This window comes from Rhinolophus sinicus, linkage group LG02, assembly GCF_036562045.2.
Source record: "Rhinolophus sinicus isolate RSC01 linkage group LG02, ASM3656204v1, whole genome shotgun sequence".
NCBI classification, from domain to species: domain Eukaryota; kingdom Metazoa; phylum Chordata; class Mammalia; order Chiroptera; family Rhinolophidae; genus Rhinolophus; species Rhinolophus sinicus.
In genome coordinates this window covers 79309543-79336917 of record NC_133752.1, presented here as the reverse complement: position 1 = coordinate 79336917, position 27375 = coordinate 79309543, and positions in this window count along the sequence as shown.

Below are 27375 nucleotides of genomic sequence, written 5' to 3'. Positions count from 1 at the left end.
CAGTATTCCTAAGAATGTGCATCTCCTTTGACTCAGTATTTCTATTTCTGAGTGTTTCTCCTAAGGAAACAATCAGGGAATTAAAGAGAGAGAGAGCTACACTGACTGCTTGCTACCGTCTTCTAAGGTTTTAATCATGGATCATCTCATTTAATCCTTATAGTAGGCTTAACGAGGTTAGAAATTTGCCCAGTATCCTAGTAGGGATAGAGTCAGCATTCAAACCTAAACTTTCGTATCCAAATCCTGTGTACTCAATGAGATTTGAAGTGGTTCAATAAATTAGAGTGCACTAACACAGGAGCCTGCTGTGCAGACGCTGACTGTCCTGCTTACAACCGGAGTTCTTAACCTAGAGTCCATGGACTAATCCTGGAATGATGTATCAACTTTTCTGTATATGTACCTTTTTTTTTTCCTGAAAAGTGAGCCCATGGCTTTTCTCAGGTTCCTAAGAGGGTCTAAGGTCTATTTAGAGGAATATTTAATGGTAAGGCGGAAATTTCTGTGATAAAATCTTAAGTGATAAAACAAGTTAAAAAGCTATAAACACACACATTCAGTAAATTCTAGTAAATTTATTAAATTTATATATATTTAGAGGGAATTTTCCCAATGCATGTTATATCTGAGTGGTAGTATTAAACATGATTTTATTTTTTTCTTCGTATTTTACTGTGTTTTCCAAATTTCTGCCATAAGTATACTTTATAATCAGAAAAATATAAATGTAATTTTTTAAAGTAGGAAATCCAGAGGAATATTTGGCATGAAAGTCTGAATATTTTAAGTAAGTGAGAGCCTAGACAGTCACTCACAGTGCATTCAAGGCACATTAAAACCTGCTCAGGAATGTCTGGGTGGTCGAAGGGACCAGGCAAGTAGAGGTCATATTTATGGAAGCCTTACAGGTAGAGCTGCCAGATGTATCAAACAAAAGTACAGGATGCCCAGTGAAATTTGAATTTCAGATCAACAACGAATAAGGCTTTTCATCTGGCAAACTTACCTAGAGAAAGATAATGATTAGAGAACTAAAGTCGAGTGGTGGCGTCCAGGACTAAGAGCTCCAAACGATTAGGAAACAAACCCTGAACTGCAGGGAATGGACCAACAGGGAAAGAGGGGGTGCACAGCGTGTGCCAGGGATGCAGTGTGGGGTTTGGTGAAGAGACAGTGAGGCCCCGCCTCGCCCCCTGAGGAACGCGGCCTGGTTCTAGGTGGAAAGGACAGCTGAGGTTCCAGGTTCAATATGTTTTGTAGCTGAGTTATAGTTTCATATGAGTTGAGGGAAGATGCTGATATACACAAACACTATAGCAGCAGTAGTTGGGGAATAAAATGGTTGTAAGATGGTGGCTCTAAAGGGGACTAGGAAGCCAGGAAGTGAGCCATGGGGAGGACCAGAGGAGGGGAGAGGACTCCAAGGGTATCCATCCAAGTGGAGCAAGACGTTTATAAACACGTCAACCCTACATGAGACTCCTCAGGTCCCTGCAGACACTCCAGTGTAGTGGGTCTCAATTATTTTGCTCCCCAGTGCTCCTCCCCTGTTCTCCTGGGAGATGGACCCTCCCTTTGGGGGAAGTGCACCTTCAACATCTCTTAATGTAAAATCCAAATGTCCTTCCTAAAGGACCCTACCTCTGAATTGTCAGTGACTGGTTAAGGGATGACCCCTCCAAACCCATCTTAATAGAGTTGGGAGTAATCCTAGGCAGAGGGTAAGTTTTAATGTCAGCTTGTGAGGAGAAATTCACATATAGGTAACGCTGTCCTGGAAAATCCTTTAAATACCTATAACAGTATAATTATCTTTTTTTTTTTTTTTTCATGAAGAACACAATGACATCCCTTCTCCCACTCCCTACTCCCCCATCCCCAACCGCCAGTATTTGACACAAATGGCTGTTTCTTCAGCTGAGTACCAGATGAAGTGGCAGGCTTGCATTTAGTGGCCGTGTTATATGAAATGACTCCCTGGGCCTTTGCTCCAGGTCCTCAGGTCATGACAAGTGCTGGGAGCTGAGCCTGGGCTCCGGAACAGCAGAGTCACATCTCTGGGCTCACACTGTGCTCACCGTCCTCAGAGGCTGGCAGCGTCACCCATGCATATCCATCATCTCTCTCTTGCTTCCCCCCATTTAACTCTCACAGCTGAATTTGTGAAAGTTAAACTGCATATGATGTGACGCCAGGAGCCAATAGCCTAAGCTCAGCGACTGATCCAGGGTTGGAGAACGATCCAACAACCCAGGCTGATTGGGGTCCTTCTTCTGTTATTATGATTACTTTTTTTTGGTTTAATAAGAGCCGTGGGGAAAAGCCCTTTTCTGCCTTGCTGAGAAGTTGGGACGTTATGAGCCCAGAAACTGATACTAACTATGGTTCCATTTTATGAAATCGCCCAACCTGGGCGAATCAAGCCAAAAATAAAAGCCCAAATAAAGCAGCAGAGAGGTGAAGAGAGAAAATGAAGGCAGCACAAAGTCCCTGGTCCAGGCCTTCCCCAAACACCCTTCATGTTCCTGGTTATGTGAGCTAATACAGCTTCCCCTCAGCCAAGCTAGTTTAAGTTGCATCTACAGGAGTCCCAGAATAGTAAGACCATTTTCACTAAGTGGGAAAAAATTGAGACTTAGTTAGCCAGTAATTTTACAGATGGCAATTGGGAGCCAAAGTCTATTATTTTGTTAGTGTTAATGTAAGCACATTCCTGGGTTGCAGCCCCAAGCTCATGTGGCCAAGGGAAGAATGGGCTACATTGAGTTTTACACAAAAGAAGTAGTTAGTTGTCGACAGGTTAACCTATCATCAAGGCACAGACAGCGTCCCATACCGGGATGTGATCTTGCTGACTACAGATAGAGTGCCTTATAATTAACTTAGCTGTTGAAATGATCTTCGTATCTCAAAGTTAGTTTGTGCAACTGCGGCTTCCAAACCTTTTCCTATATTATTTGAAGCTGTGATTCTTGTGTCCTCGCATGACTTCCCCCAGCCTATCCTGCTCCCGGATACAGTCATCTTTGTAAAAGTACCACATCTCAGCTGCTCTGGAATCACGTGACTGACTCACCTGTGCACTTCCTAGTCCTTACCAGAAAGCATCAGTCAAAATGTTATTTAATCCAAGTCTTCCTTTTGTGTATCTCAAACTGTACGAGAGGAGCCCGCAGCTTTCCACGCGGCCCTCAACGATTTAATAAGAGTTTGCTTTACGTGGAAAATTGTTCTCTTTCTCTTTGCTCAGCTAATCTTCTGTCCTTTAATCAGGCCTATCCTTGTTTTCAACGATTCTGTAACTTTCCAGTCACTGCCAACTGACCTGAGAAGTGAGGGGTCCATAGCTTTCTTGAAGTTCTAACATTTCAACATGTTTTAGATGCGTGGAAGATGTTCCTAGGATCTTTGCGTAGCAATCTTTGTATGCATCAAGGCTTGTATTAGGAGACATGTGTCATCTGATAAACTGAAAAGGAAAAAAACAATACCTACAAAGCTCTAGCAGGATATTAAACCGAGAATTTATTTGATCTAAACATGAAAAAAACTCCAGTGATTTTGTTTCAAGGCTCCCAAATGAAAAATTACCTCTTGTTAAATAACCAGACAACACAATAAATAGCCAAAGTGAGATGACAAAAAAAAAATTTTATTAAAATTAGATTCCACTAATTGGTTTGGATTTAGTTTCTTTTAAAAAAAAAAAAGTTTCATCATTCCATTTAGAGTAGAAAAGGCATTAATATTTTTCAATTTAGGAAGTGTTAGTTTGAAACATTCTTTAAAGCTGGATTTTTCTTGGAATAATTTGAACTTCTTGCCCATTATACATAAAGCAAATTATAAAATCAACCTCTTGTTCACTCATTAAACCTTGGTAAGTAATGACATGTGTTGGTAGAATAGAAATGAATGCTGGTTTCATATAATCCTAAGAAAAGACTGAGTTCTGTTAATAATTTTATATTTCACACATTCTTTTCTTATGCTCAACATTGAATTAATATTGCCATTCAATAGATCTGAGAATTATGACCCATTATGACCTCCCAGGCTGCTGTCATTGCTATCCATTGCCCCACGTTGTCTAGAATATCGATTGGGGAATAGCAGACAAGGTCACTGCTTTCCCCCCACCACTTCTACAAAATCATGCTGAGAGGACTTAATTGGGGCTGGAGATGGGGGGATTAAAAATTGGTACTAGTATTTTTATCATACTTAGGCTCTCTCTTAACTAGCCAAATATAAATGACTTATCCAAAAATCTGATATTTTGGAATATATATGACACACACATACATTATATATATATGTGTGTATAATATACATATATATATGCAAAGTATGTATGTATGTATGTATACATACTTTCTTCTATTACTACAGCCTTCAGAGTTGTCTGTAGTTAGTAGACATGTATTCCTAAAATTTCAGATTTCTTTTAGTACTATTGTATTATAACAACTTGATTCAACAATGGTGTATTAATCTCCCAGTGTCTTGCTAGACAGTAGAAAGATAGAGGTGAATATAAGATAATGTTTCATGTTCTCAAGGACTTTGCTGCTCCATCGAAGCATACGGCTAAGTATACAAATGCAAGGCATACCGTGACGGACTTTATATATTCAGATTTAAGCAGAGATGGGGGAGATGAACCCTGGTTGTGGAGTCTGTGCCTCGCTAACCATCGAGTACTAGATTTTCAACATGGAAAGGGAGGCAAAGGACATTTCAAGGAAGCAGAACAGCTCGAACAAAGTCGTGCGAGCTTATTTCTTCCACTGGGGGAGCAGAGAGTATACACAAAGTGGCAAGGACAGGAAACAAGATTTGGAGGCTAATTATTTAGGGTCCTTTTTGACACATAAAGAGTTTGAACTTTATTCTGTTGTCAGCAGAAAGTTAGCTAAGTTTTCTATTCAAGGAAGTGACATAATCAGATTCAAGACTCAGAAAGACGATTCCAGAAGCTCTGGGCAAATGGATAGGAACAGGCACAAAGAACAGCAAGGGAGTCAAGCTAAGAGGCTGTCACGATAAAGCCAATGGAAACCACAGCAGCTCATATTAGAGAATAAGCACAGAAATGGAGAGGAGACAATATATTTATGGTGAAGGAGGGAGATGACGCAAAGCAAAATCAGGCTCCAATTTGAAAGACTGTTTGATGGGAACGATATTAACTGAGATACAGAACATAGGCAGAGGAGCAAGTTTAAAACTCAGGTTTTAGATGTGTTGGGTGTAGGATGTTCGGAATGTCCAGTTGGAGTCTAACATGCAAATGAACTTTGGTCCTGAAGCTTATGGCAGAGAATTGCGGAAATCATCATAAATTAACTGTCAGATTCAGGGCATTGTTGCACCTCCACTTTCTGGTAATTTTGGTAGGCTGAAAATCCTTTTGCAAAAAAATACTCAGATATGAAAATACGCTGCATAAAAAATAACAAACATCCTTTAAAAGATTTAGACAAGTCCACAATAGTGTAAATGGAAAACCTCTACATACGTCTAATGAGCATTCCAGAAGGAAAGAATGTACAAGAAGTAATATTTTAAAATGTAACAAGGCTCATAATACCAGCATGGGTCAGGGAGCTGTGTCCTACACAACTAGACTGAGAAACAACGGCTTGAACTGGATTTTCTAGAATGGCCATCAGAGCTATCATTGTATTACCCTTGATGTCCTGGATGTCATCAAAATGTCTTCCTTTCAATATTTCCTTCATCTTCATGTAAAGAAAGAAGTGCTTGGGGGCCAGATCAGGTGAGTAGGGAGGGTGTTCCAATACAGTGATTTGCTTACTGGTTAAAAACTCCCTCACAGACAGTGCCATGTAAGCTGGTACATTGTCGTGATGCAAGAGCCATGAATTGTTGGCGCAAAGTTCAGGTTGTCTAACTTTTTCACGCAGCCTTTACAGCACTTTCAAATAGTAAGCTTAGTTAACTGTCCAGTTGGTACAAATTCATAATGAATAATCCCTCTGGTATCAAAAAAAATTTAGCAACATCTGTGCAACAAGTTCATGAACTTAATTGTCAGATCTCGTGTATGTGTTTTCTTGGCTAGAAATACATACACTCTTTCCCTTAAAATTTACTTCAAATTTCACTGCCTCCCTTTAACTCCGTTTTTTGTTTTCCCTGTTAGATTTAGGTGCTGTCTACTTTGGTGTCCCAGATTACCATTATGGCCCTCTCCCATAGCTTTAAATATTTTTTGAAGCCTACCTTATCCAATAAACTGTAGGTATATTACTAGCAGGAGCGCCTCTAAAGCTGTTTTGTTCCCTATGCATGCCTTTGCATGGTTCCTATCCTGAAATAGGCCCACTTTGAATATAATCGAATGAATGGGCAGATGGATTAATGAATGGACATGTCTTATCCAACCAATACAGAGGGAATCAAGAGTGTGGCTTCAGTGTTGTCTCATCATCTTGTGACAATGTTGCTTCTGTTAAACTGGCTCCCATTCTGGTATTGAAAGTGGAATTATTGCCCAGAGCACACTAACTGCTCTATTTTTTTAATGCTGTTTTTCAGCAGCAGGGTGTTGCCAATCATTTTCATAAAGCAGTCTCAACAGCTCTGCTCCAGATGACCTGATGTGAAACTGTCTGGGCTGTGGGTTGGAATATTAAATGACATTGTGTTTCTGCAGCGAGCTGAGCTGCTTGAGTCACAGCCGCAGTAAAAACATTTTAACAAAATTAAAATCTCTGTGGAGGAGGGGAAAGCAGAGAATAAAGAAGGTTGGGCAGGATGCTGAGATGAGAGCAATGAATGGCAAGAGAGACAGACATTGGTGTTGCCTAATTTCTATATTTAATTATAATAGGAAAGTAGATACTAAGACTGAGAGGTCTCCCTTTAGGATTTAAAATAGTCTAAAACTCGTTCCCCATTGAATTGAAAAAAAAAAGATTTTTCCGGAAAATACATACACTAAATTGAAAGGGGCTATGGGGCAAAGAAATAAAAGCTATCTCCTACGAGAGCAAATTGAAATAGATCAATTACCTCTTGTCCCTTCCTATTTCCAAACTAATGAATTCCTCTTTAAAAAGCTTGGCTCTGTGTGCTGCTGGGTTTGGCACGAAGAAGGATATTCCTGATGTGTGTCTCACGCAAATGGAAAAATGACTGTGATGACAAAGTATTGTTGCTTCTTTAAGGAATCAACATAAATAATTCTTGTTCATATAGAAAAACTAGAACTTGAAAGGCATTTGTGGTAAGTTAGAGCCCCAAGGAGCACATTATATTTTACTTTTACTCAAAGGAGTATTTGCAGTGTCACTTTGAGTAAAGGAAAGAAAAAAATCTAAAAACCTTAAAATATAAGGTAGCTTTCTTTGGTGTGCTCCATTAAGAAAGGAAGAAACAACTTGTCCCACTGCTTTCCAGGCCCTGAGGGCACAAAGGAGAGTTAAGACAAGATCTTTGCAACTCAGCCACACATGTAAAAGGATGAGATAGAGCAAAATGTGAGGGTATCCAAGAGCCCAAAGGCAGGAAGAACACGCGGACCCCAGCAGAGATTAGAGAAGGGCACCGAAGGTAAAGAATTGCTTTTCTCTCTGGTTCTTTTCCTACTTCCAGGAAGAGGAACAGCACCTGTGTGGACACAGAATCATGAAAGGTCTGCTGTGTTCAGGTGTGAGGGGACTGGAGTCCTGGAGGGGTGGGAGGAGGAATGACAAGAGGTGTGAGAGAGAAAGAGAGGTAAGCAGAGACGTCAACTCTGTATGCTCTGAAGGGCTGAGTATATAAGCAAAGAGGGTGATGTTTTCAAGGAAATTCTCTCTGGCAGCAGCAACATGGAGGCCAGCCTAAAGCCATGACTCTCAACCCTTTTCCACTGTGTCATCTATGTTGACATCTTCCCGTGTCCTCATGTGTAAATGACATCAGGAATCTCATTCTCAAGAAGGCATATTGAAATGCAAGTATGAGCATGACTTGGTTCCCAGTCATTTTACACTAAACTGATCACAAACTTTGGTACTTCAGTCATTGCTAAATTATTTGCAGTGCACCTCATAATTGATACTGAAAGAGTTGTGAAGCCATGGTTCAGAACTGCTAGAGCAAGGCTGGTCATCTGTGCTGCACAGACACCTGGGGGTTCAGGGGCAGTGTGGGGACTAGGGGTATCTAAGAGGACAGAGTTCTGACCCCCACTCCAACCCCCACCCTTCGACCAGAGCATCTACACTTTTATCTTATTATTGTAGGTCTTTCACCAAGATTTTATTTCAATAATATGTTCTACTGCTTTAAAAAAAACAAAAACCTGTGTGCAAAAATGGAAAGCTATAGGGGAGATTGGAGGCAGATAAATCAAATAGGAGATAATTGTAATAGCCTGTGTGAGAACTAATAATTTCAGCTAAATCTAATAGGTGCCCTGTGGGGCCCTGATAGTCTCCCTGGTCACCTGCTCTGGGTGCTCCAGGAGTGGCCCCTGTGTTGGTTGTGTGTACCCTCCTGTTATAGTTGAGCCTTGATTGCTATTGGCACATCAGTGAGTGGGATTGACCCTCAGGCTGATTGGCTGTGTGGTTTGGCTATATCCACAGCTTACAGGCTGCTGTGCAAGGGGGCTTACCCCACTGAGTGGGCTTTGGTCCAGTGCGCTTTGGTGTCTGCTGAGACTGCCCTTTAGGTATGTCACTTGTGGGGCTAATTGGGTAGTGCTCTGCTGTGGTCTGAAGCCAGTCTCCAAGTATGTTGGTTTTGGGGCATCTTAGGAGGGGTTCCAGTGTAGGCCCAGGTCACCCACTGTCTGTGACTGGCCAAAAACTACCTGGTAAGAACTACAAAGTGATCCATAGTTGTCCTCTGCCTGTGCTAAGCCTGGAGGTGCGTGGGAGAGGCCACACTGTGAACTGAGGATGTTTGCCACCAGTTCTGGGCCTGCGGTCGCTCCACAAAAAGCCAGGACACCCAGAGACCTGCTGCTACCTGTTGGCTCCCTTAAGGCTCAGCCACTGATAAAGCCTTGTGTGCTACACAAGTTGGGAGAAGCAGGGTCTCAGGGAGTCACTAGAGTGGGAAGAATTGTGGTCACCACATTAATGTAGACTCTGATTTTCTGCCTGTGCTGACCCTAGAGCTACTCAGCAAAAGTCTCAGAGCACAACGAGGCCAGCTGCCACCTGCCTAGGCCCCTGACTTTGATAGTTTTTGAAGAAAGAGTGCAATATGTGCGGGCTGGCTGCTCGCATAGAAAATGCCTCCAGCATTGGGGGAGTTTGGAGGGATGGGGTCCCAGTGAGTCAGCAGTGCGGAAATGCAGAGCTACCGGGCCAATCAGATTCCAATTTGGCCATGTGGGGGCGGGGTCAACACAGGCAAGATGGCGCCTGCCTTCCGGCTGCACAGTAGGAAGATGTCCTCACAGGGAAAGTGCCAGCTGTCCTCCAGCCCTTACCTGGAAGCCTCACACCTCAGTCTGCTCCCCGTATGCCTCTGATGCACCCCGAGTCACCGCCCCTCCGCTGGAGCCCAAGGTGAGTGCCTGCGAGCGAGTTAGTTTGTGTGAGGGCCGTTTAAGAGGATGGCTGGGTTTCCTGAAGCCTTCCTTCCCACCTCGATGGTGTAAATTCCCACCGTTTTTCACAGCCAGATGTTGTGGGGTCTCTTCTTCTCGGCACCAGTACTCCAAGCTGGGGAGGTCTGTGTGGGGCTTTCTCTTGCTCCTCTGGAGGGAACCTCTATGGCCGAGACATCCCTCCCAGTTCTCAACCACCACACACAGGTGTGGGTCCCATTTCGCGTCTCCGCTTCTCCCACCAGTCTCGCTGTGGCTTCTGTTTCATATCCTTAGTTATAAAACTGTTGTTCAGCCAGACTTCAGGTGGTTCTCCAGGTTGATTGTTCTATACTTTAGTTGTAATTTTAATGTGTTCACGGAAGGAAGCAGGCACAGTGCTTTTGTACTCTACCATCTTGGATCTCTCTATGTATCTCCTATATGTTTACTTTTTAAACACAAATAAGTTAATTTTAGGTGATTGTAGAATCATATGCTGTAATAAATATTATGAAGAAGAGAAAGTAAAATAATATGACTGAGTATTGGGTGGGGGTGGTTAGGGGACCTTTTTCTCTGAAGGTAACGTTCAAGTTGAGATCTATGTAAGGGGAAGGTGGTAGCCATGTCAACATCCAGAGGAAGAGCATTCCAAGCAGAAGGATGGCAATGCAAAAAAACCTTGGGATAGGAACAAGCTTGGCATGTTTCAGGGACAGAATAAAGGCACTAAGATATGTTTACATTAAATATGTAGATATCAAACATCTCCTAACAGGCATGATTGGGAGCTTCATCAGAATTTGAAGTATGGCATTAGCACATTATTAATTGCTTTTCTTTAAATTCAGTGGGTATTAATTATCCCCCAGGTGGCAGGCTCTATGCTATATGCAGAGAATAAAAGAGCCATCCGAAAGTGTCTGCCCCAAGTAGCTCATAACTGGTGGTAGAGACAGATAGGTAAGTACGGTTAGAGTTATCTTCCTTTTAAGTTACAAGTCTGGAGTAGGAGTGTCCTGAGGGGCTGTGGAAGCTTAGAGAAGAAGGTCTAAATCCTCCAGGAGTGTGACCTTTGAACTGAGCCTTTAAAGGTGAATAGGATTTAACAAGATGAATTGTTCCCAGCAATACTGTGGACTAGATATTCTGAAAAGTCCTCCAGTTACAAAACACCAAAACTGCTGAATTAAATACAATAAATATCCTTTGAAAACCAGGAATGTAGAATGGTGAACTAGTGTTGAGCCCATGTCTCTAGTCCTGAGAGCTGGAGCAGGTCACATGATCTTAGAAGCAGGAAATACAAGGCATCCTACTTCCTGTGATACTGTTTTTTAGGACCACCTGTATGTTCCACCCTGCAGCCCTGGCAGATACTCCAGCTGTGGTCAACCATTCACTTCCCCGAACTCATGCTTTTCCTAAAAGTTCCCAGAATGCAATCAATTTCCTAGAATCAAAATTAGTAAAACATCTACATGAAAGTAACAAATCCCCATATTGGGGTATAGTGTATAATGATTAATGATGAAAACATACTTACTCGGTACCTTATATTTAATACAATTGTTAGAAACAGTTGACTGGTAAGATCCAGGAACATTGAAGCCTTCACGGTTGTCCTTTTCAAACCATCTTCACGTCATTTTGATATCTCTGAATGGTTTTCGAAAGCAATTTGAGACTTTACCTATTTACCATTTTAAGATATTAGATTTGGGGACATAAATTTTTTCTCTACAAACTTCAGCTGAAAAACATTGAGAGGCTGTGCTTTGTGAAGTAGGGGTTTTAAAAGCCAAAGTGTCTTCTAACAGGAATACATCACCAGAGAAATGCTCTGGCAGCTGTCTCTTGCCCTGGAAATTTCAGAGCTGAGGGCCAAGCGAGCCTCAGCAAGAGAGAAAGCCCACTACAATTTTGTTGCAGGGAATTTCCACCATTCAAAATAAAGGCTGCCTCTGTGGGGGAGAGGGAATGCTCAATGAGAAATTCAGCCTATCTATCAGTGGTTGAAAAACATACCCGGAAAGGATGGTTTCCTCCTCCTTGTCTGATTGGTCAGTTAGAATTTGATGAATCAAAGTAGTTCCAGAAAATAAGATTTATGACGTCAATCTGTGCTGCCATTTGTCTCAGCTGCTCGATTCTGTCCTTATGGTTGGCTGCACTTTGCTGTGTCACAAAAGCAGGTGGGGTCAATTACAGCATAAATTTCACAAGATGCTTCTTATCTTAGAGCCAGTACCATTAGAAGAAATTCTGCCAAGAAATTCTACGGCAGTCTTAAATGAATTAATATGACCCCGACACACACAATTTATTAACCATTGTTATGCTTCCTGTTGAAAGTTTGCTGAGAAAATGAAGTCCTAGGTGAATTTTTCTGTATCTATACTTTCAAAGGTCAAAGTGATTACACAACTGAATTGAATCATGATTTCTAATTGATGCCAAGCTATCTTAAAGAGCTTAAATAACTGGTTTATTTTTTCAGACTTTTTCATTTGAAACTAAGGAAAATATCTCTTGTCAATATTTTCCTTAATATCTTTCAATGAAAATTATGAAACATTCACTTTGCTATTGCCTGATGAGGATAATGGTTTCTTTTTAAATGAAGACTAATTTGTTTTTTAAAAAGTAGCATCGGAAATTGTAAAGTAATAACGCTGATCACCAATTCCAACAGGGGAGGGTTGTTCCCATACCACTAAGCAATTGTAGGACCAGCAGGGTGTCTTACAATTCAACTCAGTTCTGACACTGTCTACCTGGAGATAGCATCAGATCCTACAGTTTAAGGGCTCAGTCCTGTAAGGCTGTTTGCACCCCACTTCAGACACCAATTGCCAGTCGAAAATCCAGGTTATCTGTGCTTCTGACTGACCAACTATAGATCACAGGTTCCAACCATCTCCCCACCTTGGATTAGATGAATTTGCTAGAGTGGTTCATAGAACTCAGAGAAACATGTTACTTACTGGATCAATGGTTTATTATAAAAGGGTAGAACTCAGGAGCAGCTAAATGGAAGAGATACACAGGGCATGGTGTGGGGAATGGGTGCAGAGGGTCTATGCTCTCTCCTAGCAAGTCACTCTCCCCAAATTTCCACGTGTTCATGAACCCAGAAGCTCTCAGAACCCTGTCCTGTTGGGTTTTTATGGAGGCTTCATTACATAGGCATGATTCACCAACTCACTGGCCATTGATGATTGATTCCACCACCATCCCTTCTTTCCTCACCAGAAATCAGGAAGTAGGACTGAAAGTTACAACCCTCTCTTCATGGTTGGTTCTCCTGGCAACCAACCCCCCATCCTTAGATAGATCCAAACACCACCTCATTAACATAACAAAAGACACCTACTTTATTCTCTGCCTCTTAGGAAATTCCAAGAGTTTTCGGAGCTTGACAAAGAACAAATGTATATTTATTATTATAAATCACAACATCACAGTGGCCGTTTGGGGTCCCTACGATGTAGAGAATGTCACCCCTAAGTTTCCTCTTTTTGTGCGGGCCCTGGGTGTTGATTCTGTCTGCTTTGCCACATGAGGCTGGAGAACTCAAGATTGAGTGTTCCTCAGCAGCAACCGCCCTTAGCACAAATGGTTTCCGTGCTGATACTTTCCCTTGACTTCTAGGTTTAAGCTTTCCCCTAAAATTTAGCAAGGCAGGTCCCACTATCTTTTCAATTCTTTATTGTTTTTAATGTGGCTAAATATATTTTATCCAACACTTGTCATTTTAGAGAAGAGCTGGTCCTTATTACCTAGCCCATTGTTAATGGAAATTAAGTTACTGTTTGCGTAGGATGTTACAACACACATTCTTTCTCCTTCCTTTTACCATTTAGTCAGCTGGCCTCGTAGTGGAGCATCTCAGAACTGCATACTATGATAGATCTGGACTTCATCCTCATTTCATCCAACAGGCAATACATTTTCTAAACTTGGCTCCCACGTGCCCAAACCCCAATCATTAAAATAAGCAAACTCAATTGTGAGCTCCTTTGCAAGCATGTTCTGGCAGGAAGATAGTACGCAGGGTGGGGTTTCTCTGAAAGCTCCATTCTGAGATGCTTAGAGCTTGTAGAGAAATACAAAGGGCAAGGCAGAGACAGAACCTGGACTGGGAGTCAGTTCCAGCAGCTGATTTTGCTGGAGAAGCAGCCATTTAGAGGGAGCCCTAGCCACCCAGTGCTTAGAAAAGTGAGCTCACTTCAGTTAGAATTCGGGATATTGGTTTCAGTTCAAGCTAGGCTTGTTAAAAGCAGGGGACTTGAATCTTTTTAGAGAAGGAATAAGACTTGGAAATAGGGATGTGGGTGTGGTTAAGGGAGCAGAAGCTGGGTGTGCAAGAAATATTTGCTAATCCAGGGGTGGGTATTGGGCCCTCCTTTAGGAGTGTTTAGCAGTCGTGTTTTCAGGAGCAGAGGGCCTGGGAATGAGGACATGAATAGCTTGGAGGACACTGAGGGCTTGATCGGCCAGAACTTTTGCCTGCATTTTGCTTCTGGCAACTTTTCTCACCTGTCAACAGCTTTTCCTCTCCACAGTTCCTGTTTTCCTATCCATATATGTCTCCTTCTGGCTGCTTATTCAAACTGTGGTTATAGAAAGAGTGAGTCTTGATGGCAGACCCTGATAATTAGTGTGTTCTAGCACCATGCTTCTCAGAGAAAATGCAAATTTCTGCCAGGAGGTAGAGAATGCCACGGGACAAAGAAACACCTTCCTCAAGTTTTACTTTTGTTTGGAAGAGTTGGGAAACAAATCTTTTTCTTTATTCAAAGGAATCATCTACTCTACAGTCCCCCACCACCCACTTTCTTATCTTTCTCTGTACACTTTTCCAGGACATATCACTGCACAACCAGGGCTCCAGTTAACAAACATATACAGTTAACTCCCACTCTGCATTTACAGCCTGGAAATCTTTCTTGGGCTCCAGGCTCTTACATATGACGTATACCTCAAGCTTTACATGCCTAAAATGTACCTTCTTCCCACGGTATACATACGTGTTCTTCTCCTGCATTCATTCATCCACCCATTTATTCAAATAGTTATTGGGTTCCAGGTACCACACTCCACTGGGCACCAAAAATAAATCATAATCAAGATATTTAAAGTCCCTGCATTCAAAAAGCTTCTAGTCCAGTGAAGTATATCTATAAGTAAAGAAGAAAATTTCCCAAAACCAAAGGACATGAATCTCCAAGTTGAAAAGGCCCACTGAGGGCCCGGAACAATGTTTTAAGACCTAACAAAGAAAAAAATATGATGAAATATCCAAACACTTGGGACAAAGAAAATATATATATATTTTTACAGAGACGTGTAAAGTCAACATTCGAAGGAATAGAATGACAATGAGACTTTCAATACCAATGCTAAATATTTGAAGACTACAAAGGAATGCCTTCAACATTCTGAGGAACTATGACTTTCAAGGGAGAATCCTGTATCCTTCAAACTATCAACTGTGTCTGAGTGTATGAGCTTCTCCTGAGAAACAACCAAAAAAATGTACATTTATATAGAAAGAGATTTATTTTAAGGAATTGGCTTATGTAATTATGGATGCTAGCAAGTCCAAAATCTGCAGGGTGGGCCAAGGCTGGAGACCGAAGGAAGAGCCACTATTGCAGTTCTAGTCCAAAAGCCATCTGTGGGCAGAATTCCCTCCTGCTTGGGGGAGGTCAGTCTTTTGTTCTATTTAGGCCTTCAACTGATTGGATGAGGCCCACCACATGGGAGCCCCCATGTAAATCTTAATCTCATCCAAATTCACAGAAACGTCCAGAATAATGTTTGACACATATTTGGGCACCATGGACCAGCCAAGTTGACACATTAAGTTAACCATCACAATGAGGGAAGAATAAAATATTTTCAAAAATTCAAGTTTTCAGAAAGTTCACCTCTCAGGTTCCCTTTTCTATGAGCCTCTTAGACGCTTCAGCAAAACAAGAGAGTAAACAAAGAAAGAAAGCCCATGAATACAGGAAATGGTTCTAACACAGGCCGGTCTCAGGACAACAGCTAGGCAGCAGGCAGAGGAAACAGCCTGGGCAGATGGGAGCAGCAGGGTGGTGTATTCAGAGGGAAGGAAACCAAAAACAGATTCTCTGATGTTTTCTTGTATTTTTCGCTCTGGGAGTCTCTCGGGGATGGTTATTAAAAACACAGACACTAGAGCTACATCCTGGATTTCAGTCCTGGCTTTGGTTCTTGTAGCGAGGTGCTGCTGGGCAAGCGACTTCACCTCCAGTGCTCCAGTTTCTTCACATGTGAAATGGGGAGGATTAGTCCATGTTTTGCTTGGAAGGGTGGATGGTCAGGATGAGCTAGGTGTTGTTGCCCAACACCCCCAAAGCTCAGTGGCTTAAAACCACAAATATGTTGTTCTTTCTCATGCTGTGTGTCCCTGTGGGTTGGCTGGGATGTGTTGTCCTCACTTAAGCATGAGGCTGAGGGAGTCTCCATCACCTGGCATGACAGTGTTTTCTGTGGTAGAGGAAAGGAAAAGGAAAGGCTTCTGTCCAGAAATGACATATGTCATTTCTGCTCATGTTCCATTGGCTGAAGCAAGGGAGTGGGCAGGGACATGCAAGTACCCTTTATGTCCAGGTGGAGGAGAATCAAACCGTGAAGGAAACTCCAATGAGTAGCAGGACCCTAAGCCCTCCCACCACCAGAAGGAATCCATGGCTCTAGATAAGAAATGGAGTGGAGCCACCTGAAGGGCGGAACAGATGGGTCCTGGAGGAGGGAATAAGAAGGCCAGAGGAGGGGAAGGGAACCATGAATCCAGGGACAGTGGTTTGAATTTAGAGAGAGAGAGAGAGAGAGAGAGAGAGAGAGAGAGGAGAGAGAGGAGAGAGAGGAGAGAGAGGAGAGAGAGGAGAGAGAGGAGAGAGAGGAGAGAGAGGAGAGAGAGGAGAGAGAGGAGAGAGAGGAGAGAGAGGAGAGGGGAGAGAGGAGAGAGGAGAGAGAGGAGGAGAGGAGAGAGAGGAGAGAGAGAGAGAGAGAGAGAGAGGGAGAGGGAGAGGGAGAGAGGAGGGGAGGGAGGGGAGGGGAGAGGAGGGGAGAGGAGTGGAGAGGAGAGAGAGGAGAGAGAGGAGAGAGAGGAGAGAGAACTGAGAGTGTTCCTGTGAGAAGTGGAGACTGTGAGTAGGATTTGCGGGAACTCTGGCTGCGTGATGAGCCACCATGTAAGAACACATATCAGAGAGGAGCTCTATAATAACTGCTCGAGAAATTGTAACAGACTTTGGCTATGTTTCCTTGAGAAACCAGGGTAAGATAGGCCTCAAGGGAGCCCACACATGTGAGTGAGCAAGAGAACCAAGGTCCTTCTCAGACACTTGGCAGTCGCCGCAGCCTTCCCTGCACTCGTCCTGGGAGCCTCGCCTGCATCTTCTCTGCGGGTGGGCGTTGGAGCAGCTCGGATAGCAATTTTTAAAAATATATATATTTAAGCATTTTAAATGTATCGAATCCTATTTTATCATTCTTCATATACTTATAGCTCACTTAGCAAAGTCCTTCTTTTCAAAATCCAGCTTGTCCTGCAAATATATTGTTTTTAAAGTATTTTCCATAGTTCCAAAAAGAAATAGAATGGAGATTAGGTTCTGGTCTCATCTTTCAAAATGTATTTTTTAATAAGCTTTTTATTTTGGAATAGTTTAGACTTACAGATAAGTTGCCAAGATAGTAAGTTCAGAGTTCTCACATACTCTATGCCCACTTTCCCCTTTCGTTAACCTACAGCTGTGTGGTATATTTGTCCAAGTTAATGAACCAATACTGACACATTATTATTTACTGAAGTCCATACTTTATTCAGAGTTCCTCAGTTTTTGCCTAATATCCTTTTGCTGTCCCAGGATCCTCCCCAAGATACCTCATTACATTTAGTCAGCATGGTATCCTCATTCTATTGTGATAAATATGAAAATCGCATTGTGATTCACTTGTACTGAAAACTTAAAGTAACTGAGGGAGTGCTGGGATTTTTAAAAACACTTCAAGAGAAAACAAGATCTCCCTCTAGTGTTTAGAACAGAAAATAGCACCTTGACTTTCCAAGCAGTGCTACCGTAATGTGGAAGAACAAATTGTCCTAAAAATATTTATTTTGGAAATGATAGTAAACATCATAGTTTAAATATCAGCAATAGAAATACACAGTCAATTGCTATAAAAAATGGCAAATAACCGCAACAACAAAATGTCCTTGAATGGAGAGGGAGCCTCGAACCTGCCAGGTGTTCATTTAAGAAGCCTGCGGTGTTGGGGTGCGTGTGTCTCCCTGCCCAGCCGATTCAGTGTCTCCTCCAGAGCAGGTGATCAAGGCCCGAATGAGCTGTGTCTGTGGGTTTGCGCTCTATTCATCAATCAGGATTAATGAATCTATAAGGCAAGGCGTTCAATCCCTGTGTATATTGTTATCCTCAATGGCTGTTACTTCACTAGTCTTTTTTTAAAATTAAATTTATTGGTGTGACAATGGTTAGTGCAATTACATAGGTTTCAAGTGTACCGTTCTGTAACCATCTATATATCACATTGTCTGTTCACCACCCAGAGTCAGTTCTTCCATCACCATATATTTGATCCCCTTTACCCTCTTCTACTATCCCCTCTCCCCCCTTACCGTCTGGTAACCACTAAACTGTTGTCTGTGTCTATGAGTTTTGTTTCTTTATTCATTTGTGATGGTCCCTTGTTGCTTTCAGTTTTATATCCCACATATCAGTGAAGTCATATGGTTCTCGGCTTTTTCTGTCTGCCTTAGCATAAAATTTCAGGGTCCATCCATGTTGTCACAAATGGCACTATTTCATCCTATGGCATAGTAGCATTCCATTGTGTATGTACACCACATCTTATCCAATCATCTATCGAGGGACACCTTGGTTGTTTCCATGTCTTCGCCACTGTGAATAAAGCTGCAATGAACATGGGAGTACATCGTACATCTTTACGCATAAATGTTTTCAGATTTTTTGGGTAGATACCCAGGAGAGGGATTGCTGGGTTATATGGTAATTCTGTTCTTTATTTTTTGAGGACCCTCCACACTGCCTTCCATAGCAGCTGCACCAGTCTGCATTCCCACCAACAGTGTATGAGGGTTCCTTTTCCTCCACAGCCTCTCCAACACTTATTTTTATTTTGTTAATAGTTAGACATTTATCATTTATATCCCTCACACAGTGACACCCCTCCTCCATCTACTACCCCTCTGACATCACACACAGCCATTACATTTTCACTGTCTCTATTACTAATGCTGTACTCTGCTTCTTGTAAATATATATATATATATATATATATATATATATAATTGTGGTTGACATTATTGTTCAGCTTCAGCTTCAGGTGTACAGTGCAGTGATCAGGCATCCACATCATCCCTGAGGTAGTCTCCCTAATGAGACAAGTGTCCATCGGATACCCTACAGAATCTTTACAACATTATTGATTACATTCCCCAAATTTTTAGTTTCCCCGTGCCCATCTTGTGGTTACCAGGTGTGCTTTCTAATCCCCTCACCTTCTCCCTCATCCCTATCCCTTTCCCATCTAGCGACCCTCAGTTTTCCCTCTATGTCTCTGAGACTGTTTCTGATTAGTTCATTCATTTATTCTTTTCTTTAGATTCCACATATAAGTGAGATGATATGGTATTTGTCTTTCTCTGTCTGACTTATTTCACTTAACATAATGTTCTCTAGGTCCATCCATGTTGTTGCAAATGGTAATATTTCCTTCTTCTTTATGGCTGCGTGATACTCCATTGTATAAGTAAATGTACCACAGTTTCTTAATCCAGTCGTCTACCGATGGACATTTCGGTTGTTTCGGCTGTTGTCCAACATTTGTTACTATTTGTCTTGTTGACGATGACAGTCATTTTAACTGGTGTGAGGTGGTATCTCATTGTGGTTTTTATTTGCACTTCTCTAAGATTAGTGATGTTGAGCATCTTTTCATATGTCTATTTGCCATCTGTATGTCCTCTTTGGAGAAATGTCTATTCAGGTCCTCTGCTGATTTTTCAATTAGATTGTTTGTCTTATTGTTGTTGAGGTATAGAAGTTCTTTATATATTTTGGATATTAGCCCCTTATCGGGGGTGTTGGTTGCAAATCTCTTCTCCCATTCTGTTGGTTGCCTCTTTGTTTTGTCAATGGTTTCTTTTGCTGTGCAGAGGCTTTTTAGTTTGATATAGTCCCGTTCATTTATTTTAGTTTTTACTTCCCTTGCCTTTGAGGTCAAATTCATAAAATCCTCTTGAATCCATAAGTTTAGTACCTATGCTTTCTTCTAGGCAGTTTATTGTTTCAGGTCTTATGTTTAGGTTTTTGATCCATTTGGGGTTAATTTTGGTACATGATGACAGATAGCAGTCCAGTTTCATTCTTTTGCACGTGGCTTTCCAGTTCTCCCAGTACCATTTATTAAAGAGGCTGTCTTTTCTCCATTGTATGTTTTTGGCTCCTTTGTCAAAAATTATCTGTCCATATTTATGTGGCTTTACTTCTGTGTTCTCAATTCTATTCCATTGGTCTGTGTGCCTGTTTTTCTGCCAATACCATGCTGTTTTGATTATTGTTGCTCTGTAGTACAAGCTAAAGTCAGGGAGTGTGATACCTCCAGCATTGTTCTTTTTTCTTAGGATTGCTTTGTCTATTCGGGGTCTTTTGTGGTTCCAAACAAATTTGATGATTTTTTGTTCTATTTCTTTAAAAAATGCCATTGGGATTTTGATGGGGATTGCATTAAATCTGTATATTGCTTTGGACAATATGGCCATTTTAACTATGTTGATTCTTCCAATCCATGAACATGAAATGTGTTTTCATTTCTGTCTTCTTCAATTTCTTTTAAAAATGTCTTATAGTTTTCAGTATATAGGTCCTTCACATCCTTTGCTAAGTTTATTCCTGGGTGTTTTTTCTTTTTGTTTCAATTACAAAAGGAATTTTTTAAATTTTTTTTCTGAAATTTCTGTATTAATATATAGGAATGCAATGGATTTTTGTATGTTGATTTCATAGCCAGCAACTTTACTGTATTTGTTTATTGTTTCTAATAGCTATTTGGTGGTTTAGGGTTTTCTAAATAAAGAATCATGTCAGCTGCAAAAAGTGACAATTTAACTTTTTCGTGCCCAATTCTGACGCCTTTTATTTCTTTCCCTTACCTGATTGCTCTGGCAAGGACTTCCAACACTATGTTGAAAAGCAGAGGTGATAGGGGACAGACCTGTCGTGTTCTTGAACATAGAGAAAAGGGCTTCAGTTTTTCACCGTTAATTATGAGATTAGCTGAGGGCTGGTCATATATGGCCTTTATTATGTTAAGGTATTTTCCTTCTATACCCATTTTACTAAGTGTTTTAAACATAAATCGATGTTGTATCTTGTCAAATGCTTTTTGTGCATCTATTGATAAAATCATATGATTTTTATCTTTTATTTTGTTTATGTGATATATCACATTGATTGATTTACGTATGTTGAACCATCCTTGTGCCCCTGGGATGAACCCCACTTGATCGGGACGTATAATCTTTTTAATGCATTGTATTTGATTTGCTAGAACTTTGTTTAGGATTTATGCATCTGTATTCATCAGAGATATTGGTCTGTAATTTTCTTTTTTTGTGTTATCCTTACCAGGTTTTGGTATCAGGGTAATGTTGGCCTCATAAAATGAGTTAGGAAATACTGCCTCTTCTACTTCACTAGTAGTATTGATGGGCACTATAGTTAGCAGCACTTTTCCCTTCTCCCTCTCCCTCTCCCCAGTTACTGGATATCAGATTTCTGGCTATTAAACCATAAAGAAAAATCAGGAAGCATGCTGAAAGAGGCCTGTGAAATAACTATCCCAAAGACAGATAAGCAGAAACTAGGTATCCATGTAGAAACAGACATAGTGAAGAACTTAGAACTTACAGGCTATCTTTATCTGGAATCCTAATTATTTAGATTACTTGATTTGGGTCAGCAGAAAAAACCCCCAGCACATTTGTAAGGATGCTCCAATGCTGGCTTTCTGGCAGTAGGATTGACAACTGGTAGCCAGAGAAGAAACAAATCTACTGAACACAGAACATAGTCATTGATTTCAAGGACATAGTCAATGAGCTTAAATCATCAAGCAAGATTCACATCATAATCAGCATCTTCTGCTTATGAAAGCATTGGGAAAAGATTTTCATTAAAAATGATTAAAATTTAAAAAGGTTTTTGGAATTTAGCTAAGTTTCTATTATTTAGAAAATTCGTATATTTGTGACAGACCCTATTAGTTGCCAATCCAACATCCATTCCCCCCTTTCTTCTATTACTAGAATTTATTTATTTGGGAAGGCAATGTACTCAGCTAAATATTCACTTTCCCAGCTTCCTCTAACTAAGAGATGCTTTGTGACACAATTTTAACCAATGAGATACAAGTACAAATCTTGGCCTTTGGTCAGCTTTTGCCTTCTTGATGAAAGGGAACAGATATCCCTCACATTGCCTTTCCCTCATATTCCTGCTTTAAGTAAAGATGCGATGGCCGGATCTGTAGCAGTCATATAGAACCATGAGACAACAAGAATGAAGATAGAATTCAACTATAAAGATGGTGGGGCCTAAAGTTAGAAAGAGCCTGGATCTCTGAAATTATTGTTGAATATTGAACCAACACCACCAATAATCTAATTTGCATCTTGCATACTTACACATGCCCCTGAACATTAAGTTTTCTGTTACTTGAAGCCCAATATATTATATACTGACCAATTAATGGTACTCCTAAATACTATTTTTAGTATTAATAATTATAATAATTATTATAAGTATTAATAATTATAATAATTATTAATGTTTACTGAGGCCCAGACACTATGTATGGCTTTCTGTGCTTCGTCTCTTTTAGTCCGCACAGCAAGTTCATGATATACACCTTACCATCAAGCCCTTCTTTTCAAGGCTAAAGAGAGATTCTGAAATTTAATGAAGCTAAGTGACTCAAGAAGAGTCGCACAGCTACTAAGTGGTGGAAAAAGTACTTAACTCAGGCCTGATCCAGATGGTCTTATCCACTCTGCCACGTATTTCATATTTCACACAACAGTGTTGAAGACCATTTATAATTTTTGTACATGTGTTTTATCTTCAGGATCTAGTTTTCTATGTCTTTTGTCTCAGTTTCACAAACCTTCACTAAAAAAAGAATTAAGCCAGACGTGTGCTAGACTTATCCACTTTATAAGACATATAAATGTTTCAGTGCTATGCTGTACATCTGAAACTACCATGTTTCCCTGAAAATAAGACCTAGCTGGACCATCAGCTCTAATGCGTCTTTTCCATTAGAGCTGATGGTCTGGCTAGGTCTTATTTTTGGGGAAACACGGTAATATATCAACTATAATTGAAAATAAATTTAAATAAATAAAAAATATTGACAAGGAAAAAAGGAATTACAGCATCAGATTGTTATAGACCAGATTGGTCTGACAGCTCTTTTTGTTTTCCCATTGGTTCCTGCATGGGTAAAAATTGTTTTCATTATTCTATTTACCATTTCTCTGTCTCAGCTCATTATATTTCATCCTGAGGATACTGCTGTCATACAATTTTTATACTCAAGTTAGTGCCTTTGTATATCAGCAATTGATAGTTCAATGATGGCGGACTTGTAATTACTATTATTAAATGTTACTAAAGTATAACAATGTTTTTTACGCCTGAAACTGGGTGTTTCTACAACTGATTTAGGTCTCACAACTGAATCGATAGCTGCCTGATCAACTCTGTTGGGATATCAATGGCTTAAACATAATGTTTCTTTCAATTCTGTCTTAGTATTTTTCCTTCACGAAGCCAACCACCATTCTCTTATTTCATCTTCTCTGCTTGAAACTTTCAACTATGAAGAACAAGTAGCCTGACCTATATAAGCTAAATTTTGCTTGTAAAAGAAAGGAGATATAATAATGGCATCTGTCTTGTCGAGTTTTGAAATTGAGATACTGCATGGACATGCCCCGCATGTCCACACAGCTGCTAGTGCATTATCGCTCCGGAACTAACTATATCCTACATTCTTTTAAGGACTTTGCTCTCTTTTGGACAATGACACCTGAATGGCTGAATTCTGAAAGATCAAAAAACTTTGACAACAAAATGAAAACAACTAGTAAAAGTCAGGCATCTGTCTGTCCCTACAAATCCTGATGACATCCTCTTGTCTACTTTATGACCAGGAGGGTCTTCAGTCCTGTAATAGAGTGAAAACAATTTCTCCTGTATTTGACAGTCTGTGTGTATGCCTTATACTGAGCCCACTGGGAATGTTCTAAACATTTGAATTTGTGAAATTGCTACATTATTAAACTTTCACTCATTTTGATTCCTGATTAATCTACTCTGTTCTTTAATTAGGAAGTCTACCAAACTGACACTAGGATAGTCAAATGACATGTTAATTCAGCTTTCTATGAACAAGGGTGACATCTCAATCCATTTTCAGACACACTATAAACACTCAGGGACACGAACGCCATTTTGAGTTTTGGGGTTTTTACCCCAACACGTGCCAGTCTCAGGCTTCCGAGGCTCTTTGGTCTGTTCTCAGAATGAATGAATTCTGTTGATCTCTCTTCAACATCACTGACTTGTGTCATCTTCAAAGTGAGCTATTGAATCCGTCCATCTAGCAAATTTTAGTAATTTCACCTATTTTTCCAGTTCTAAAATTTCCATTTGGTTCTTTAAAAAAACACTACCCTCTTGAGAACGTCTTTCCATCTCAAAAATGTTTTACTTTATCTCATAACAGCTGCCTTCAAGTCTCTCTGATAATTCTAACATCTGGATCTCAGTGTTGACATTTGTTGTCTTTTTTCTTGAGAATTGATCACGTTTTCCTGTTCCTTTTATGTTGAATAACTTTAGATTGTATGCTGGACGTTTTGAATAGTATAGATTGTAGGTCCTGTGCAAACATTTTGAACAATGTTGATTTTTGTTTAACATGTGACCCGGATAGGTTCAGACTGTGAGTTCTGTTCCATGTCTGTGGGCTATAGTTCCAGGGTCAGTTCCGTTTACCAGGCTTTGTCACGCTGTGTTGGATCTGACACACGCACTACTCAGTAGTTTGTATCATGTTTAGTGCTTTATATAGATCAGTTTTCAGTCTGCTGTGCTGCTTTGGGTCTGTTCTGAGTACGGGCCGCTCAGGAGGAGGCTTGGAGCTTGTGCTAATGACAACAGAATGAGAGGAACCCCCTTCTCCAGCTCTCTTCTCTCTCGGTGCCCCCCTTGCCCAACAGTATCCTTTGCCCTCCTCTGACCAGATACATGGGGTTTCTCTTGGATTTTGAGCTCCACCACTACAGCTGTACAGTTCCCGCAACTCAGGGCCCCTCAGGACAGAGAGTAGAGAAAAATGGGGATTATCCTCCCACTCCTCAGACTACAAGGGCTCTTTTCCGATTTCCTGTCCAGAAAGCCAGGGTTCTGATCAATTTTAACTGCTGGCATGCTTGCTACCTCACTTAGCTGGGGGCTTACCGGTGACACACCATGAAAGAGAGGAAATAAAAATCCTCAACACGCTCTAGCTTCCAGGAGCTCCTTTTTTCCTGGTCTTTTGGGTTTTTTTATTTCATAGGATTTTCCTCACTTTCCTCTGGTTTGACCTGTCAGAGGAGCCACCCCAACAGCTCTGCTGGGTGCCTTCTCCTGGCTCACGGCCAAGAGAGAAGAGGGAAAATGGGAAACACACTCCTGGATGAGTCTCTTCTCCAGGTTTGACTCTTCTCCCCAATAGGCTTGCTTTTATTTTTCAGTGTCCTCAGGTACTTACCTTTTGCATTTTGTTCAAAATTTTTAGTTGTTGTAAGTGGGAAAGGCTTTTCAGGGCTTACTCTATTTGACGATGCCTGCAGTCCAAAGCTGCATTATTTTTTAAGAGACTCAAAGTGGAAACAAGCCAAGAGTCCTCCAGCGTTAGCACGGACAAACTGGGATGTATTTATCTGACGGCATATAGTGTGGCAGTTAGAACAAAGTACAGCAACATCAGCAACGTAAGTGACTCTCACATTACTTTTGTTTGGTGACTGAGTCTGAGAGAAACCCAATATGTAGCCTTTAATCAAAACAAGATAGGTGGGAAAAAAATTACAAAATGTATGGTTCCATTTATATAAAGTTCAAAAATAATGTTAGAAGTCAGGATCGCTGTTATCTTTGGAGGGAAGGAAGCAGTGATTAGCCGGTGGCATTAGGAGAGCTTCTGGGTGCTATGAACAGTCTGTTTCTTGCCCACATGGTGGTTACACATGTAGTCACAGTAATTCATTGAGCTGAACATTCGTTTCCTACACTTTTCTGCACATATTAAATGAAACCTATTACAAAAAAAATTTTGAAAAATTAGCCCTTTCTCCTGGGACAAAGGACAAAATCTTAGCTTCAGTCGACCTGCATACTTAGGGGCACTTATAAGTCTACTGGGGTGCGTCATGGAATTCAGGAACAGGCATGAAACTGGGCCCCATGCACGGCTGAGCCCATGGCTCAAATACTAATCAGGACCTTCGCTCTCGCTACACGTTCCCTCCAGGAAATGTGACCACTGACAAGAAAGTCATTTTATACCATATATTCTGAGACACCTGTGGTGTGGACCTATCGTTGTTTGCCCAAGACGAGGCCCACCTCCTGGGGGACAGCACCATTTTCAGGGGAAATGGTCTTTCCCTCATTCCATCCATATGATTTCCATAGGAGCTACGTGGGTTTCACTTCACTCCCATCACTTGGGCCCAGCCAGCCCGGGAATGGGCACCTGCTCTGTGCTGGGGAAGCCGATTCCTAGAATTTTAGTTCTCGGGACCAGAGTTCTGTTTTTGAACAGTCGTGCTTGGGATGGGGTGCAGAAATCTGTTTTTAAACAGCCTGTAAGGTGATTCTAAAGTTTGAGAACTCTAGATTATCTCGATTCTTTATTTGGTTGTACCTGTTATTTCTTCAAAGGTATTTTATTTTAAAATTGGAATTGTACACAACCAATGCTGTCAATTCACAGCTTGGTGGACTGTGTGTGTGGGGAAGTTCAAGTGTTAATAAAAGATACTGTATGAAGAACTACGATAATATATAGATTTGGTAAAGTTTTGGAGTTAGTATTTGTACACTCTTCCTGGAACTGCCTTTTTTTTTTTCCTCCATCAGAAAATCCATCTAAATGATGGCAGTTGTCAGTGACATCAGAGTTAGGAAAAAGTTACACTGTCAACCATGAATAAGATTCCCAATTTCATAAAAAAAGAAAAAGACAATATCCTCAAATTTACATGGTTGATTACCTATGCATTAAGTGCTTTTTCTTCATTATAATTTACTATATTTTTCCTAGGAGAAACCAATTAATGTCATAAGATACAAACTATATGATTTCTTTTTAAATCAAGGAGTATCTGTAATCAGGAATTGAGAAATATGTGTCAAGCTTTCAGTGGTAGTTAATGTACACCTTTCTGTTCAGAAACACACGTCAGCATTGTAAGTGAAAAATATTTTCTCATTGTAAACAGAAGACTTTTTACCCTTCCACTTAGTATTTTAAAACCATGTTAGGTCAGCACTTAAATATTTCTGGATTGCAGGATCCCCAGGTGAAATGTGGGATCATTTTCACTTTTATATTTCTTAATATTTCCAGGTTTTTTATTAAATAAATGAATCTAAATTAGTTTCAAAATCGGAAGA